Raw genomic sequence first — 16,829 nt, forward strand, 5'->3', positions numbered from 1 at the left:
TATTGTAGTCTTTTTTAAAATAAAATTATCAAAGTGATATTGCAATGTACTACGTTGCAAAGTCAAATTTTAATGTAAAAATTACATTATAATTTCATCAGTCGACATTAACATTAAATTGTGGAAATGATTTGACATTTTGCTGCATTAACAACGTATAATATATTTTCTTCGCAGAATTTTACATTAAATTGTTGATATAATATGAAATTTTGTTGGCCCAACAATAAAAATTTAAATATAACTACGTGTGATGTACTTTCTTCGTCGTTTGGTATGATGCAATAATACGAACGCATGATCGCGTCAGTTCGTGTCGAAATGCCTTCGTTGTACGCCGCGTTTTGGTGAGAATTTTTTTAGAAGTAATTAATTAATAGTAAAATAATAAGCAAAAACACTCAGTAATTGTTAAAAATGGAAGAAACTTTGATTCCCATTTTGTTGAGTTCAGAAGTCGGCATTGTTTTCGCTGTTGAAAATACGGATCATCCAACTGACGCCGAGCAAAATTTGGAGGCAATTGATAGCGTTCGAAAAGAAGATGACCAGTTAAAGGAACTGCTCAAAGAGTTAAATGTGGAGTACACTTTGACATCATTTACCGTTAAGTAAATAATATTAATTAAATTCATTCATAAATAAATAAATAATGTATTATGCACAACACATGTAGCTTGTGTATTCACCCACAATAAGCTAAAATATTTAAATAAGGACGATTTGGACCACATTTTTCCTGGAAACGGAAATATTGGCGCCAGGGCCGAACGCAGGGAAAAAATTGCTGCTTGGGGAACAAGAATGGTAACATATATATAATTTTTTCTTTTTAATACAAAATATATACGACATATATATCAAATTTTACTCAGTTTTCGGATATGGATACACATTCAAGCAACTCAAGTTCCATGCGCAGTTTGAGTAATCCCCAAGATGGTGAAAGTAGCTGTATTACTTCAACATCCTTAGCGGTAACCGACTTGTCAATTATTTATCGAACTTTTATAAATGTATATGCTTTATATCCCTTTAATTGATAAGAGTGTTGGCAGCATTCTTAAATCTTCCGCAGCTGGAATAAACATTTTGAATTCATACTCCGAGAAAAAAACCTGATCATGTTGACAGAAAAAAATTGCTGAATGTTATTACAGAATAATTTTTTGATTTCAAACGGAAGAAATACACCATACCGCAGCCATTGCAAATGGATACAATTTTTTACAAGAAATCGCCGAAATTTTTCCTTCGGAGAGCAAATAAGTATATTTATTACATATCTAGGAAAGAGAGAGTTGGAAGGCCAATCCAGGTGGTCTTCTGTTTAATCGATTTAATAATTTAAATCGGTAGCGTTTCAGAAGCAACAAACATTCAGAATCCCCAATAGAAACAACCAATAGTGTTGAAAAAGTTGAGGCAGTGCTAGAAACGATTTCAAAGCAGAACAAAATGAATTTTATGTCTGGTAATGAAAGCGGCGGCCACCGTGGTGTGATGGTAGCGTGCTCCGCCTACCACACCGAATGCCCTGGGTTCACGCCCCGGGAAAAGCAACAGCAAAACTTTAGAAATAAAATTTTTTAATTAGAAGTAAATTTTTGTAAGCGGGGTCGCCCCTCGACAGTGTTTGGCAAGCACTCCGAGTGTATTTCTGCCATTAAAAGCTCTCAGTGAAAACTTATCTGCCTCGCAGATGCCGTTTGGAGTCGGCATAAAACAAGTAGGTCCCGTCCCGCAAATTTGTAGGAAAAATTAAGAAAGGAGCACGACGCAAATTGGAAGAGACGCTCGGCCTAAAATCTCTTCGCCTTACATTTATCTTTTTTTTTTTTAATGACAGCGATGCAATGGATTTTTGGATATCCATTTATGAATTCCGAAAGAGTGAAATCCGACGTTGTTCAGCTTTTAGAGAAATTTGTAATGTATGGCCATTTTTCAAACAAGCATCTGCTGCAATATATGTATGTATATATTATACATATATTTGATAAAATACATACGTTATTCAGTCTTAAAAACTGTTTTTTAATTACAGGTGGAGTACGACTACGACATGATGTACCCCAAACACTAAATATAATTTAGTTAATACTCGTAAATGGTCAAATGTCAGGAATAAGCTAATCACTCTGTATGAAGCCCATATTAAAGATAAACAGTATGTCGAGTTATTTCAGTCGCTGAGTTTGGATGTGGTTGAAAGTATGTTTTTTTTTATATAAAAAAATAATTTCTTTCTATTACTAATTTAAGCTTTTTTAGATTCCAGAGACTGTATTCTTATGATGTTGTTAAACGCCGTATTAAAACCAACTTCTCGACATAACATAAACGTTGACGGAAAGAGGATTATGCAGAAAACCGCATTAAGGGAACTATATTAATAAGAAATAAAAATATTTTGAATTAAATTGTTTTATAAAAACATTTTGAGTTATTAAAATTTTGAACAAAATTATTTTCGGTGTTTTATTTAACATTTCTAAAATATCAAATGATATTGAATTTTCATAAACTAACATTTTAGTCATATCAAATTTACATATCTTTTAATCTAAATTTTACATTTAATATGTCCACCCTACATTACATAATAGGCTCATTCCATTTGAAGACACCCGGTTCGCGCAGGACATGATTTTTGATTTTGATGAAATTTTAATATGTTGTTCTTTGGTCAAAATAATGAAACACGTGTTTTTTTTTTTTTTTTTGCCTCAAAAAAATTTTTTTTCGGATTGATAAAATGTAATCGATATTTTATTCACCCATGATTCAATTACTTATACTATGTTCAAACAGAAAAATAAATTGAGGAAATTTCGATTTGAATTGAGTGGTGTTCATACAACTCGATTTAGCTTACACAATAGTAATTTGATAGCTGGTTGGCTCATCTCTACAGCAAGAACATACCTTTGTTCAGACTGTCAAAATGAACACGCACATTATTAGGCGAATGAAATGGAATGAAAACATAAAACTTTGAAATTTTTGTGTGTTGTAAGAAAATGTGTTCAATGTTTTGGTTTCATTTTGATTTTGCCATCTTCTTTTGAAATCCGTACTCCAGTGAAATGAAAGACATAAAATCAGCTGATTAGATGAGCCAACCATATAGTTCAGCCATGCGTAACTGACGTTTAAGTATACTCAATAAACACACTTTACAATGTTGCATTTGCAGTTTGAAACAATTTATTACGCAATTTTTTTTAAATTGGCAATTTATTATTACAATTTATTATATGACAAATTGCGTAATAAATTGCCCAAATAGTATAAATTGCCAATTTGGTGTGTGTTTGAACCTAGTATAAAGGTTTGTTCTCCAACTGACAGCAGAGCTTTGACACTCCCAAATTCTAAAATCACTCCGGGTTGCATTTCTGTAGGAAGGAAAAAGGGGAATAACTTTTACCCATGATGGTAAGAATGGTAGTAGACTAGTAAGAAAGGTAGTATATTAATAGTTATCAATTTTGCATTTTAAAGTATGTTTACACGCACAGACGAAATAAATAAGTACATATGTATAATCGTATTACTGTTTCTGAATAATTGGCCTCTCTTCGCTGCACTGCACTAATTTTTGCACAAATAAAAAGATGATTGTTTAGTTTTTGCAAGACGTTATAGTTTCAGTTTTTAAAATTTTCTTTAGTTATTAATGATTTTACACAATTCACTTTTTACAAACATTTAATACTAAATGAAATTAGTTTCAATATACATACATATATTCAAACTAAATATATGTATGTACACGATTGGTATGCAAAGATAACCAAAAGAAGCGCGCCCGCGATTGCCGGCTATTGGTTTTTGACTAGTTCATTGCAGTGCATTACTCAACTAAAAAAAAGTTATGAATTTAAAAAAAAGCACCGTTTTTGTTTTCAAAGTGCTGAAACTGAAAAACTACAAAAAAAAAACTTTAAAAATTTTTTTGTATTTTTTCCGAAAAGTACATTTAAAAACAAATTTTTTTAAAAAAAAGATCGCAAACGGTCATTTTTTGAAAAAGTTATAGCATTTTGAAAACAAAAACGGTGTTTTTTTTTAAATTCATAACTTTTTTTGAGTTGGTTGAAAAAATTTGAAAAACTTCTGAAAAACGTCTTTCGTAAGCTAGAAAAAGAAGAAAAACTTTCAGCCAATTCTAAAGGGGTCGGGTTCAAAATTGGTCGAAATGGGATGGAATACCCCATATGTACTTTGTATTAATTTCTTACAAATACATAATTCTTGTATGCTCACATTGTCCGTTAAGTGCACCGGTAAGCAAGACAAGATTTTCACAGGTGCTATGAATGCGAATTGGAGAAAATTCGCTTCAACCATTCGACAGTATATGACCAAACCTTCAAATATTCATGAACAGTTTCTATGGAAAAAGTGATTTTATTATAAATATTTTCATTAACATTTTAATTTAAATTTTACTTTAATATAGTAAATTAGTTGTAAGTGAATTTTAAAATATTTGCTACAACTTGGTTATTTTAACTGAAATATATATTGTGTGTTAAATAATTATCCATTTATTTCATTCTATGTTATAATATAATCATAGGTGACTTAATTCTAAAATCACAACACGGCCTGGTTGTAAAAGGCGATACGCCCCCATAAGACATGAAAATAAATAAAAATGTTTACCAATTGCAATAATAATATATTAGGCGTAGCTTTACTACCTTATCAATATGCCTAGGGTGTGGAAACTGTACAAGTTGCGCTCGCAAATGTTAGTTGTTCGTCGGTTTGTTGAAAATTGTCCAATCCGGTATCACGATTGCCGTTAAGGATTCAGGTTCGGCCCTAACCTCAAGAAGTTCATTTCGAAAATTGGTCCGATATGGTCGAGTATCACGGGATGCGCATCACTGCCAGTTATAAAATTAATAAATTATAATGACTTACATATGTTTAGTATATGTAACTAGAGTTATTAATATTATTACACAAAATTGGTTTTCATTCAAAATCTTGTAATGATAAAGAATCAAAGGTGTGTACGACTCTTATTTTGACCATGAGTGTATGTGTGTGCTTTCAACTAATTTAAACAGGCTAAAACTGAAAGTGAACTACTTATGCATACCTTAATATGTGTGCTTAAAATGTGCAGAACCGGTCACTCACCGTCACAATGGTTTTGGATGGGTGTCCTTTATTTTTGATTAATCTGAAAAATGGTCACGAATAAATTTTGAATTTATGTTTTACAATTAATTGTCTTACCTCAAACTAAGCAATCGAATTCACAACAATTAAACTGCAGCAGCGGGTATTTCGTAATGCTTAACACCTGCAAAATCAAGAATAGTTCCTGTATATTGCTTCATTATAAATTTTTGTCTAAACTTACCAATTTTCATGTGATCAAAACAATTTCTTTTTTTGTTTCAAAAATAAATAAAAATTACATCGTCAAATAGATATAAGTGTTGCTGAAATATATTTTTATTCTAAGATTTTGCCTGCCAAGAAGCAACACAGTCAGGGGATGTCAGTTCAACTTGGGAGCAAGATGACCGCAATTATCAAAAATTTTGGCTGTCGAGCAAACCTCTTGTGGTTGAATCATGTTATTCACCTATTTTTTCAACTGTCAATAACTTTGTCAAAAATTAACTGATTCTCATGATTTTTTCTTTGAAATGTTAGTTTTTACTTTTAGTTTTATATAAATTTATAAACAGTAGCATATGTGTAGTTAAAAGACATAGTTATTTTTTAGTATTTATTAAAAATGTGCCTTTTTCAAAAATTAATATTTCAAAAAAAGTAATTTTTGTTTTTGTTTAAACTTTTTCTATATCGAGTGAACAGTTTATATTTCAACTTGGGTAAATATCTATTAGCCAAAACTCGCTGTTTTCGGAATGTGAATTTTTGAATATTAAACTTGTTTTTCGCCATATATTTATGCAATTCATATCAGCATAAAGGGCGATCAAAGCCAAATGCTTAAAATTAATTAAAATATCCCATTTATTATTGAAAACATTCATTTGTTGTTATTTTTCAGAATATGGCAAAATATTTCACTAAACCTCCAATACCATCACAAGAGCCTTTGGCATGTCCTGTAACAAAACCACTGTAATACTGAAAAATAATAAGAAATGAATATTTTCAATAATAAATGTGATATTTAAATAAATTTTAAGCATTTGGCTTTGATCGCCCTTTATGCTGATATGAATTGCATAAATATATGGCGAAAAACAAGTTTAATATTCAAAAATTCACACTTCGAAAACAACGAGGTTTGGCTAATAGATATTTACCCAAGTTGAAATATAAACTGTTCACTCGATATAGAAAAAGTTGACTCTAGAATGCGTTTGTACAATATGGGTATCAAACGAAAGGTGTTAATGAGTATTTTAAAAGGGAGTGGGTCTTAGTTATATAGGTGGACGCCTTTTCGAGGTATTGCAATAAAGGTGGACCAGGGGTGACTCTAGACTTTGTGTGTGCGATATGGGTATCAAAGGAAAGGTGTTAATGAATATTTTTAAAAGGGAGTGGGGCTTCGTTCTATAGGTGGTCGCCTTTTCGAGATATCGCCATAAAAGTGGACCAGGGGTGACTCTAGAATGTGTTTGTACGATATGGGTATCAAATTATAGGTTTAATGAGAGTTTTAAAATGGAGTGTTGGTAGTTGTATATGTGAAGGCGTTTTCCAGATATCGACCAAAATGTGGACCATGGTGACCCAGAACATCATCTGTTGGATACCGCTAATTTATTTATATATGTAATACTTGCCAAGATTTCAAGGGTTTTTTATTTCGCCCTGCAAAACTTTTTCATTTTCTTCTACTTAATATGGTAGGCGTCACAACAATTTTATAAAGTTTTTTCTAAAGTTATATTTCGCGTCAATAAACCAATCCAATTACCATGTTTCATCTCTTTTTTCGTATTTGGTATAGAATTATGGCATTTTTTTCATTTTTCGTAATTTTCGATGTCGAAAAAGAGGGCGTGGTCATAGTCGGATTTCGTTCATTTTTATACCAAGATAAAGTGAGTTCAGATAAGTACGTGAACTAAGTTCAGTAAAGATATGTCGATTTTTGCTCAAGTTATCGTGTTAACGGCCATGCGGAAGGACAGACGAACGACTGTGTATAAAAACTGGGCGTGGCTGCAACCGATTTCGCCCATTTTCACAGAAAACATTTAACGTCATAAAATCTATGCCCCTACCAAATTTCATAAGGATTGGTAAGTTTTTGTTCGACTTATGGCATTAAAATTTGTCTAGGATACAATTAAATGAAAAAGGGCGGAGCCACGCCCATTTTGAAATTTTCTTTTATTTTTGTATTTTGTTGCACCATATCATTGCTGGAGTTGAATGTTGATATAATTTACTTATATACTGTAAAGTTATTAAATTTTTTGTTAAAATTTTACTTTTAAAAAATTTTTTTTTCAAAGTGGGCGTGGTCCTTCTCCGATATTCCTAATTTTTATTAAGCGTACATATAGTAATAGGAGTAACGTTCCTGCCAAATTTCATCATGATATCTTGAACGACTGCCAAATTACAGCTTGCAAAAATTTTAAATTACCTTCTTTAAAGAGTGGGCGGTGCCACGCCCATTGTCCAAAATTTTACTAATTTTCTATTCTGCGCCATAAGTTCAACTCACCTACCAAGTTTCATCGCTTTATTTGTCTTTGGTAATGAATTATTGCACTTTTTCTGTTTTTCGAAATATTCGATATCGAAAAAATGGGCGTGGTTATAGTCCGATATCGTTCATTTTAAATAGCGATCTGAGATGAGTGCTCAAGAACCTACATACCAAATTTCATCAAGATACCTCAAAATTTACTCAAGTTATCGTGTTAACGGGCGGACGGACATGGCTCAATCAAATTTTTTTTCGATGATTTTGATATATGGAAGTCTATATCTATTTCGATTCCTTTATACCTGTACAACCAACCGTTATCCAATCAAACTTAATATACTCTGTGAGCTCTGCTCAACTGAGTATAAAAATAAACTACGGTTTTTGAGGTTGCGTATTTGCCATGACGTAGCAAATCCATAGCCGTATAATTTGTTGACGTTTTGTGTGAAAAAACTACACCAGTTTGAAAATGCAATGATGCTAGGCCATTTGCACAAAATCCTGAACTTCCTTATATATTTCTAATGTATAATTTAGTTATTTTATTGTAAAGAAAAAAAATGTTTCTTTGAATTTGTGACGCCTTCAATGTAATCCAGTGATACATACATTTATGTGTTCTATTAAATAATCTTTTTGCTCATTTTTAACCAAAAATTTTTTCCAATAACTTTCTTTTATGCACATTGTTGTTGTTTGTAATAAAAATAACTAAATAAGCGCAGTTTCGCTCCTAAAGCAGCTAAGGTGCTTAGCGAAACGTCGAGCCGAAATAGTGGAATTTTATTTAACTTTGCACTAAGCAAACAATGGTCAAAAAGCTTATTTCTACTGCCGTAAACCATATAATTGACCGGCTATCATTTAATTAAAATAAAAGTAACAAACGCCGAATTCATTGGGGAAAAACTAAATTTATAATCTGACCGCACCGAATCGGACGAATTCGAATAGTTAAATTTAAAAAAAATCTGCAAATACATTAGCAAAAATGGCATTATCGTTCGAAGTACCGGGTGGCTGATGAAAGCCGCTACCAAAAAAAAATTAAATAACTTTTTTTCTATTTAATGAATCTGGTTAATTTTTTTTTTTATTTTGCAGATTGACTTTTACATTTAACAAAAATGGATAACTGGGACACTGAGACAAGAATTTGGATTGTCCGCCGCTATCACGCACTGGAGTCCGTAGCTTCGGTTCGAAGAGAGTATAGGCGCACGTTTGGCGGCAATCCTCCGAGCAGATGGACCATAATGAGACTTGTAAACAATTTTGCCGAGCATGGGGCAGTCAACAGAAGACCCTACCATCGAAACTCTTCAGTACGAAAGGAGGAAACAATCGCTGCTGTAGCTGCTGCCATACAAAACAATCCACGTGTTTCGACAAGAAGTTTATCTGCTCAAATGGGTGTAAGCAGAGAGTCATTACAGTCAATTATGCACAAAGATTTGGACTTATTCCCATATAAAATTCAAATGGCCAACAAACTGAACCCTGCAGACTTGCCGATTCGCTTGTAATTTTGCCAGAAGATGCTTCAAATGGTGGAAGAGGATGGAAACATGTTGAACTGTCTTTTCATGTCTGACGAGGCCCATTTCGATTTAAACGGCAACATAAACAAACAAAATTGTCGAATATGGAGTGCTTCCAACCCACAGATACTCCATGAGACGGAATTGCATCCACTTCGTGTCACAGTGTGGAGTGCAGTTTCATCACGCTGCATTATCGGGCCCTACTTCTTCGAAGAAAACGGTGACACCGTTACGGTTACTGGAGACCGTTACTTGAGCATGTTGAGAGAGTTTTTCTATCCAGAATTACGCCGAATGAGAATTTCTTCCAACTCTGTGTGGTTTCAGCAAGATGGTGCAGGTCCTCACATAGCCCGACCTGTTATGACAGAATTGCGACGAAAATTTCCCAATAAGCTGCTATCCAGAAACTCCACATTCCGTTGGCCACCCAGGTCGCCTGACCTTACTGCACCTGACTTTTTCTTGTGGGGTTATTGCAAACAGGAAGTCTACAAAGCAAAACCAACAAATTTGAATGAACTAAGGCAATCCATTCGAGAAACAATTGCGGCTATTCCTGTCTCAACTCTCCAAGCAGTAATGAACAACATTTTGGTAAGATGCCACATATGCATCAACGAGCAGGGGGGGGGGGGGGGGGGGGGGAGGCATTTAAAGTACATTATGTTTAAAACTAATTAAGCTATATTTAATAAAATTGAATGAGCTTTAACATAAATAAAAGAAAAATGAACTCCATACACTGAAAAAAAAAATTATTTGAGTTTCTTAATGTAGCAAAATTCATCAGCCACCCTGTATGATCGTTAAGCTTCATTGTAGAAGGAAACTCTTAAGTCTTTCTTTTCGACTTAACCAAACTGTTAAACGCCTTAGGGTTACAAAAAATTTTACTACTAACCCTACTAATATACTCTTTATAGAAACTGTCATGAAGGTGTTATATTTGTGACGTAAAATAGAGTAAACAGCATAGGCAATTCTTGTACCAGATAGTTTGTATCGCTTGAACGAACGTGTCTTTTGGGTTTTTTGACGTTTTAGTTCTTTAGTGCACCAAGCAGTTGTTAATGATGAAATATACAAAATATTTATACAGCTTTTTAAAACGACATTTCTATAGAAATCTTTTAGTAGTTATATTAGCTTTATATTTCTATGAAAAGAACAAAGCGTAAACATAATTAGTGTTGTTTGTTTCCAAACTACTATTATGTTTACACGCATTTAAATTAAATAAAAACAAATTATCAAACTCATAACTAGTATTATTAGTTCTTTAAAACATGCCGAAAATGGTATGTATTTTTATACCCAGCTATACTTGCATACATGGTATTATAACTTTGATTGAATAAAGGTTGGTTGTACAGGTATAAAGGAATCCATATATCAAAATCATCAGTATCAAAAAAAAATCATTGAGCCATGTCCGTCCATCCGGCCGTCCCTTAACACGATAACTTGAGTAACTATTGAGATATCTTCACCAAATTTGGTACACGAGGCTTAGCTGGACCCATATTAGGTTGGTCTTGAAAATGAAATCGGATGATAACCACGCCCACTTTCTATACATATAACATTTTGGAAACACAAAAAACCTGATTATTTAGTAAATAATACACCTAGAATGATGAAATTTCCATGGGGACTGATATTGAGACTCTTAATAAAAATTAAAAAAAAATTGTTTAAATGGGCGTGGCACCGCCCACTTGTGATAAAATCAATTTTACAAATATTATTAATCATAAATCAAAAATCGTTAAACCTATCTTAACAAAATTCGGCAGAGAGGTTGCCTTTACTATAAGGAATGCTTTGAAGAAAAATTTACGAAATCGGTTAAGGACCATGGCCAATTTTATATAAAAGATTTTTAAAAGGATTGTGGACGAATAAATAAAGCTATATCTCTGCAAAAAAGAGCTTTGTATCAAAGGCATTTCATTTCCCAAGTGGATTTATAACAAAAAATTGGAAAAACTTCAAATTTTAAAAAATGGGCGTGGCACCGCCCCTTTTATGACTAAGCAATTTTCTATGTTTTGGGAGACATAACTCGAAGAAAAATTAGTTCAGAATAGAATCATATGTATATGTATTGTGACGAATATTAGCAACATTAAGCCGATACTAAACAGTCACTTGTATCTACATAAACAAATCAATCATTTTGTTTACAGATATGTACGTACAAGCAACGGAGAGAAACGCACAAACACATTCATATATCTGAGCTACTCACAAAAGTATGCAATCATTGGTGGAAGTATCACTCACATATACACGCGTATATGGCTATGCGAAAGCTATAATCGTGCATCTGTAGTTTGTAGCTGGTAAACAGGTAGTAAATTCATGAAGGAGAAACGCCTAGAAATATTCAAACGAACGCCTAGAAATATCCATGGTGAAGCATGGGCAATCAGTTTGATTTAATCACACTACTAGTTGTGAATTGTTATTGTGAAGTACTTTCAAGTAGTCTAATAAAGACCATTTTTGTATTTTTGAATATTGGAGTTATTTATTCAACAGTTTAGCGATACGAACGTTAGTACTATTGCGCAGCCTTGTGACACTATTAAGCACACAAAACAAACAATAACAGCATTTCAAGTGTACAGCTGGGTATTTAATGTTCAGTTTCACCCGAACCCTAGACTTCCTTACTTGTATCAATATAAAATTGTATGGGATTTTTCAGTTAACAAGTAAGGAAGTCTAAGTTTCGGGTGAAACCGAACATTACATACCCAGCTGTGCACTTGAAACGCTGTTGTTTTTTCGTTTGTGTGCTTAATAGTGTTACAAGGCTGCGCAATAATACATATACATATGGTTCTATTCTGAACTAATTTTCGTTTAAAAGAAGCAAGAAGGATACAGAGGCTAACACCAATGACCTTGAGCGGGTAATAATGCTGTTTTCCTTCAGATATGGGAATTTCCCTACTGCTTATTTTAAAATAAAGAAATAAAAGAAAAATAAAGATATAACAGAACAATAAACATAAACACACAAGTGCCATTGTACTAAAAAGCGTTATTACAAAAAAAAGGGCAGGGTTATTAACGAAAGTTTCCAACATTTACTAGAAATAACTTATTACCTGCATCTAGGCACTTTTACAAAATCTTTTATAAAAAAGGCGATTTAAGCGATTTGGTTCATTTTTACTGAATATATTTCCTGTTAAAAGGCACACATGTGCATCATATTTTTCGTCGAGTTATGGCTCCAAAACGTTGAGAAATGCATTGTAAGAAAGGAGCAGTGCGCCGCCCATTTTTCAAGGTTTGAAATAGGATTGGTACAAAACTATTTTTCGCTAAGATTTAACTTATTACTTTTACCTACGACCCTTTTTAAAATCATTTATTTAAAAGTGGGCGTAGTCCTTAAACAATCTTATCAAATTTTACTAGAAATATTTCCTGCTATAAGAAAAATATGTGGACCCAATTTTGTGACAATATGTAAATTTTCTTCGATTTACGGCTTCCGAAGCATAAAAAGTTGTTTAGTCAGAAACGGAGCAGTGCCACACCCATTTTTTAAAATTTGAAGTTTTTCTATTTATTGTTATAAATACACTTGGGAAATGAAATACCATTGATATAAAGCTCTTTTTTGCAAAGATATAGCTTATTTTATTCGTCCATGACCATTTTAAAAAAACTTTTATATAAAAGTGGGCGTGATCCTTAACCGATTTCGTAAATTTTTCTTCAAAGCATTCCTTATAGTAAAGGCAGCCTCTCTGCCGAACTTTGTTACGATAGGTTTAACAATTTTTGATTTATGTTAATAATATTTGTAAAATTTATTTTATCACAAGTGGGCGGTGCCACGCCTATTTAAAAAAATTTTTATCGTGAGTCTCAATATCAGTTCACACGTCAAATTTCAGCATTCTAGGTGTATTATTTACTAAATATTTAATCAGGTTTTTTGTGTTTTCCAAAATGTTATATGTATAAAAAGTGGGCGTGGTTATCATCCGATTTCGCTTATTTTAAATACCACCCTATTATGGGTCCAGCTAAGCTCGTGTATCAAATTTGGTGAAGATATCTCAATAGTTACTCAAGTTATCGTGTTAAAGGACGGACGGATGGACGGACGGACGGACATGGCTCAATCAAATTTTTTTTTCGGTACTGATGATTTTGATATATGGAAGTCTATATCTATCTATGTATCTATCGATTCCTTTATACCTGTACAACCAACCGTTATCCAATCAAAGTTATAATACCTAGTGTACAAGTACAGCTGGGTATAAAAATATTTGATATAGTAAGCAAATTTTATCATTGCGGATACGTGGTACACTATGAGTGGTGTTAAAGAAGAACATAGCTATCAACATAAAGAACGATAACAAGCAATATTCATACGAATACTAAATAAGTAAGGAAGGCTAAGTTCGGGTGTAACCGAACATTACATATTCAGCTGAGAGCTACGGAGACAAAATAAGGGAAAATCACCATGTAGGAAAATGAACCTAGGCTAACCCTGGTATGTGTTTGTATAACATGGGTATCAAATGGAAGGTTTTAAAGAGTATTTTAAACGGGAGTGGGCCATAGTTCTGTAGGTGTACGCCATTTCAGAATGTGTTTGTACCACATGGGTATCAAATGAAAGGTGTTAATAAGTATTTCAAAAGGGAGTGGGCTTTAGTTCTATAGGTGGAGTCCTTTTCGAGATATCGCAATAAAGGTGGAACAGGGGTGACTCTAGACTGTGTTTGTACGACATGGGTATCAAATGAAAGGTGGCAATGATTATTTTAAAAGGGTGCGATCCCTAGTTCTACAAGTACACGCCTTTTCGAGATATCGCCATAAAGGTGGACCAGGGTGACTCTATAACGTGTTTGTACGATTACTGGGATCAAATTAAAGGTACTAATGAGGGTTTTAAAAGGGAGTGGCCCTTAGTTGTATATGTGAAGGCGTTTTCGAGATATCGACCAAAATGGGGATCAAGGTGACCCAAAACATCATCTGTCGGGTACCGCTAATTTAGTTATATATGTAATACCACGATACTGTTCCTGCCAAGATTCCAATGCTTTTAATTTCGCCCTGCAGAACTTTTTCATTTTCTTCTACTTAATATGGTAGGTGTGACACCCATTTTACAAAGTTTTTTCTAAAGTTATATTTTGCGTCAATAAACCAAACCAATTGCTATGTTTCATCCCCTTTTTCATATTTGGTATAGAGTTAGTGCCTTTTTTAATTTTTCGTAATTTTCGATATCGAAAAAGGGGGCGTGTTCATAGTCGGATTTCCGCCTTTTTTTTATACCAAGTTAAGGTGAGTTCAGATAAGTACGTGAACTAAGTTTAGTAATAATATATCGATTTTTGTTATCGTATTAACGGCCGAGCGGAAGGAAAGATGATCGATTGTGTATAAATTTTCACAGAAAACTGTTACCGTCATAGAATCTAAGCCACTACCAAATTTGAAAAGGAACGGTAAATTTTTGTTCGACTTATGGCAGTAAAAGTTTTCTAGACAAATTAAATGAAAAACGGCGGAGCCACGCCCATTTTGAAATTTTCTTTTATTTTTGTATTTTGTTGCACCATATAATTACTGGAGTCGAATGTTGACATAATTTACTTATATACGTAAAGATATTAAATTTTTTGTCAAAATTTGACTTAAAAATTTTTTTTTTAAAAAGTGGGCATGTTCGTAATCCGACTTTGTTAATTTTTATTTAGCACTCATACAGTAATAGGAGTAAAGTTCCTGCCAAATTACAGCTTGAAAAACTTTGAAATTACCTTCTTTTAAAAGTGGGCGGTGCCACGCCCATTGTCCAAAATTTTACTAATTTTCTATTCTGCGTCATAGGGTCAACCCACCTACAAAGTTTCATCGCTTTAGCCGTCTGTGGTAATGAATTATCGCACTTCTTCGGTTTTTCGAAATTTTCGATATCGAAAAAGTGGGCATTGTTTTAGTCCGATTTAATACATTTTAAATAGCTGTCTGAGATGAGCGCCCAGGAACAAATTTCATCAAGATACCTCAAAATTTACTCAAGTTATCGTGTTTACGGAAGGACGGACGGACAGACATGGCTAAATGAATGTATTTTTTCGCCGAGATCATTTTGATATATAGACATCTATATCTATCTCGACTAGTTTATGCCGTTACGGATTACCGTTATGGGAACAAAATTAATATACTATGTGAGCTCTGCTCAGCTGTGTATATAAATAAACAGGCATGTGAAGAACACGACGAAAAACACGTTATAAAAAATGAAAAATAAAAAAATTTCGTACACAAACGACTTGTTGCCTTCTGTGGGACAAACATCTGCATAGAGTACAAGAGAAGGGCAAGTATATTAAGCCATTTTACACGGTGCCTGTGGCATAAGACTTAAAACTATTTAAGAAATAAGCTTTAATATGACATTCAGTTCGTATTTTACCATCTTTATCTTATCGGAGTATTTGCTAAACAGTATTTGTGTGCTGACTTTCTTGTGGGACGCCGCTGTCAGGTAATAATCAATGAAATAAGAACGCTACTTAATGAAATATGTTGCATTGAGACTTTTTTGTAGAGCAGTAGTTTAAATGGCAAAAGTCTATGAAGGTGTTCTGTGCAAAAATACTAAGAATCCCACCCCGGGGTCATTTTTCGGTTTTTGTTGTTTTGTTGTCGGTTTTTCGTTAATATCTTTTGAACTACTTAGAATTTTTTTTCCGCCTTCGAATTATTGTTGTCGAAATCAATACGCGTCTTTTGACACCTCCCTCGATATTTGCTGACGCGTATTAGCAGTCGACCCCTTTTCTATACTATTACCGTTTAAATTAGAACACTGACGAACTAAAATATTTATTTAAAGATAATGCATCCTGTTAACGAGCTATTTCGAAGAGAATTCTTTGAATATGGACAACTTGAAGATGTGAAACATTTACGTAAAGCAGGGAAAAAAATACTTATACCACGTGTGGTTGGCACAAACAAGCATATCCGAGTACGCAACTACATCGGTGATAGTTTACGTCAGATGCAATGGTCTGTTGGGTATGATGAATTTTATGCGACAGTGCCTATTTTAATGTTTATTTTCTTTACTGGAAAAGAGCCTCCAGAGAACTGGGACGGGACCGATTTCCCTTATGAGGCGCGTCATTTAAATAGATTTGATATATTAGTAACATTGTATATTATTTGTTTAGCCGACACGACATTTCATACTTTCTTTAAAAATACTGAAACATTGCGTACTCGCGTATACTTGGTTGTGTCAACCACAAGTGGTGTAAGTATTTTTGCACTGTTTACGTAAATGTTTCACATCTTCAAGTTGTCCATATTCTAAGAATTCTTTTCGAAGTAGCTCGTTAACAGGATGCATTATCTTTACGTAAATATTTTAGTTCGTCAGTGTCCTAATTTAAACGGTAATAGTATAGAAAAGGGTTCGACTGCTAATACGCGTCAATAAATATCGAGAGAGGTGTCAACAGACGCGTATTGACTTCGACAACAATAATTCGAAAGCGGAAAATAAAAATTGTTAGTCGTTCAAAAGATAT

The 16,829-nt window shown here is 33.4% G+C and overlaps 1 long non-coding RNA gene across 1 annotated transcript; it reads left to right on the plus strand.

Moving 5' to 3' along the window:
• Positions 1-264: 264 nt before the first annotated feature.
• Positions 265-2,387, plus strand: LOC137249478 (uncharacterized). The gene is made up of 4 exons (XR_010952392.1): positions 265-807; positions 876-977; positions 2,048-2,214; positions 2,275-2,387. It is a non-coding gene; the product is annotated as an uncharacterized lncRNA (long non-coding RNA).
• Positions 2,388-16,829: the final 14,442 nt, after the last annotated feature.

This window comes from Eurosta solidaginis, chromosome 4, assembly GCF_040869045.1.
Source record: "Eurosta solidaginis isolate ZX-2024a chromosome 4, ASM4086904v1, whole genome shotgun sequence".
In the NCBI taxonomy this organism is placed as follows: Eukaryota; Metazoa; Arthropoda; class Insecta; order Diptera; family Tephritidae; genus Eurosta; species Eurosta solidaginis.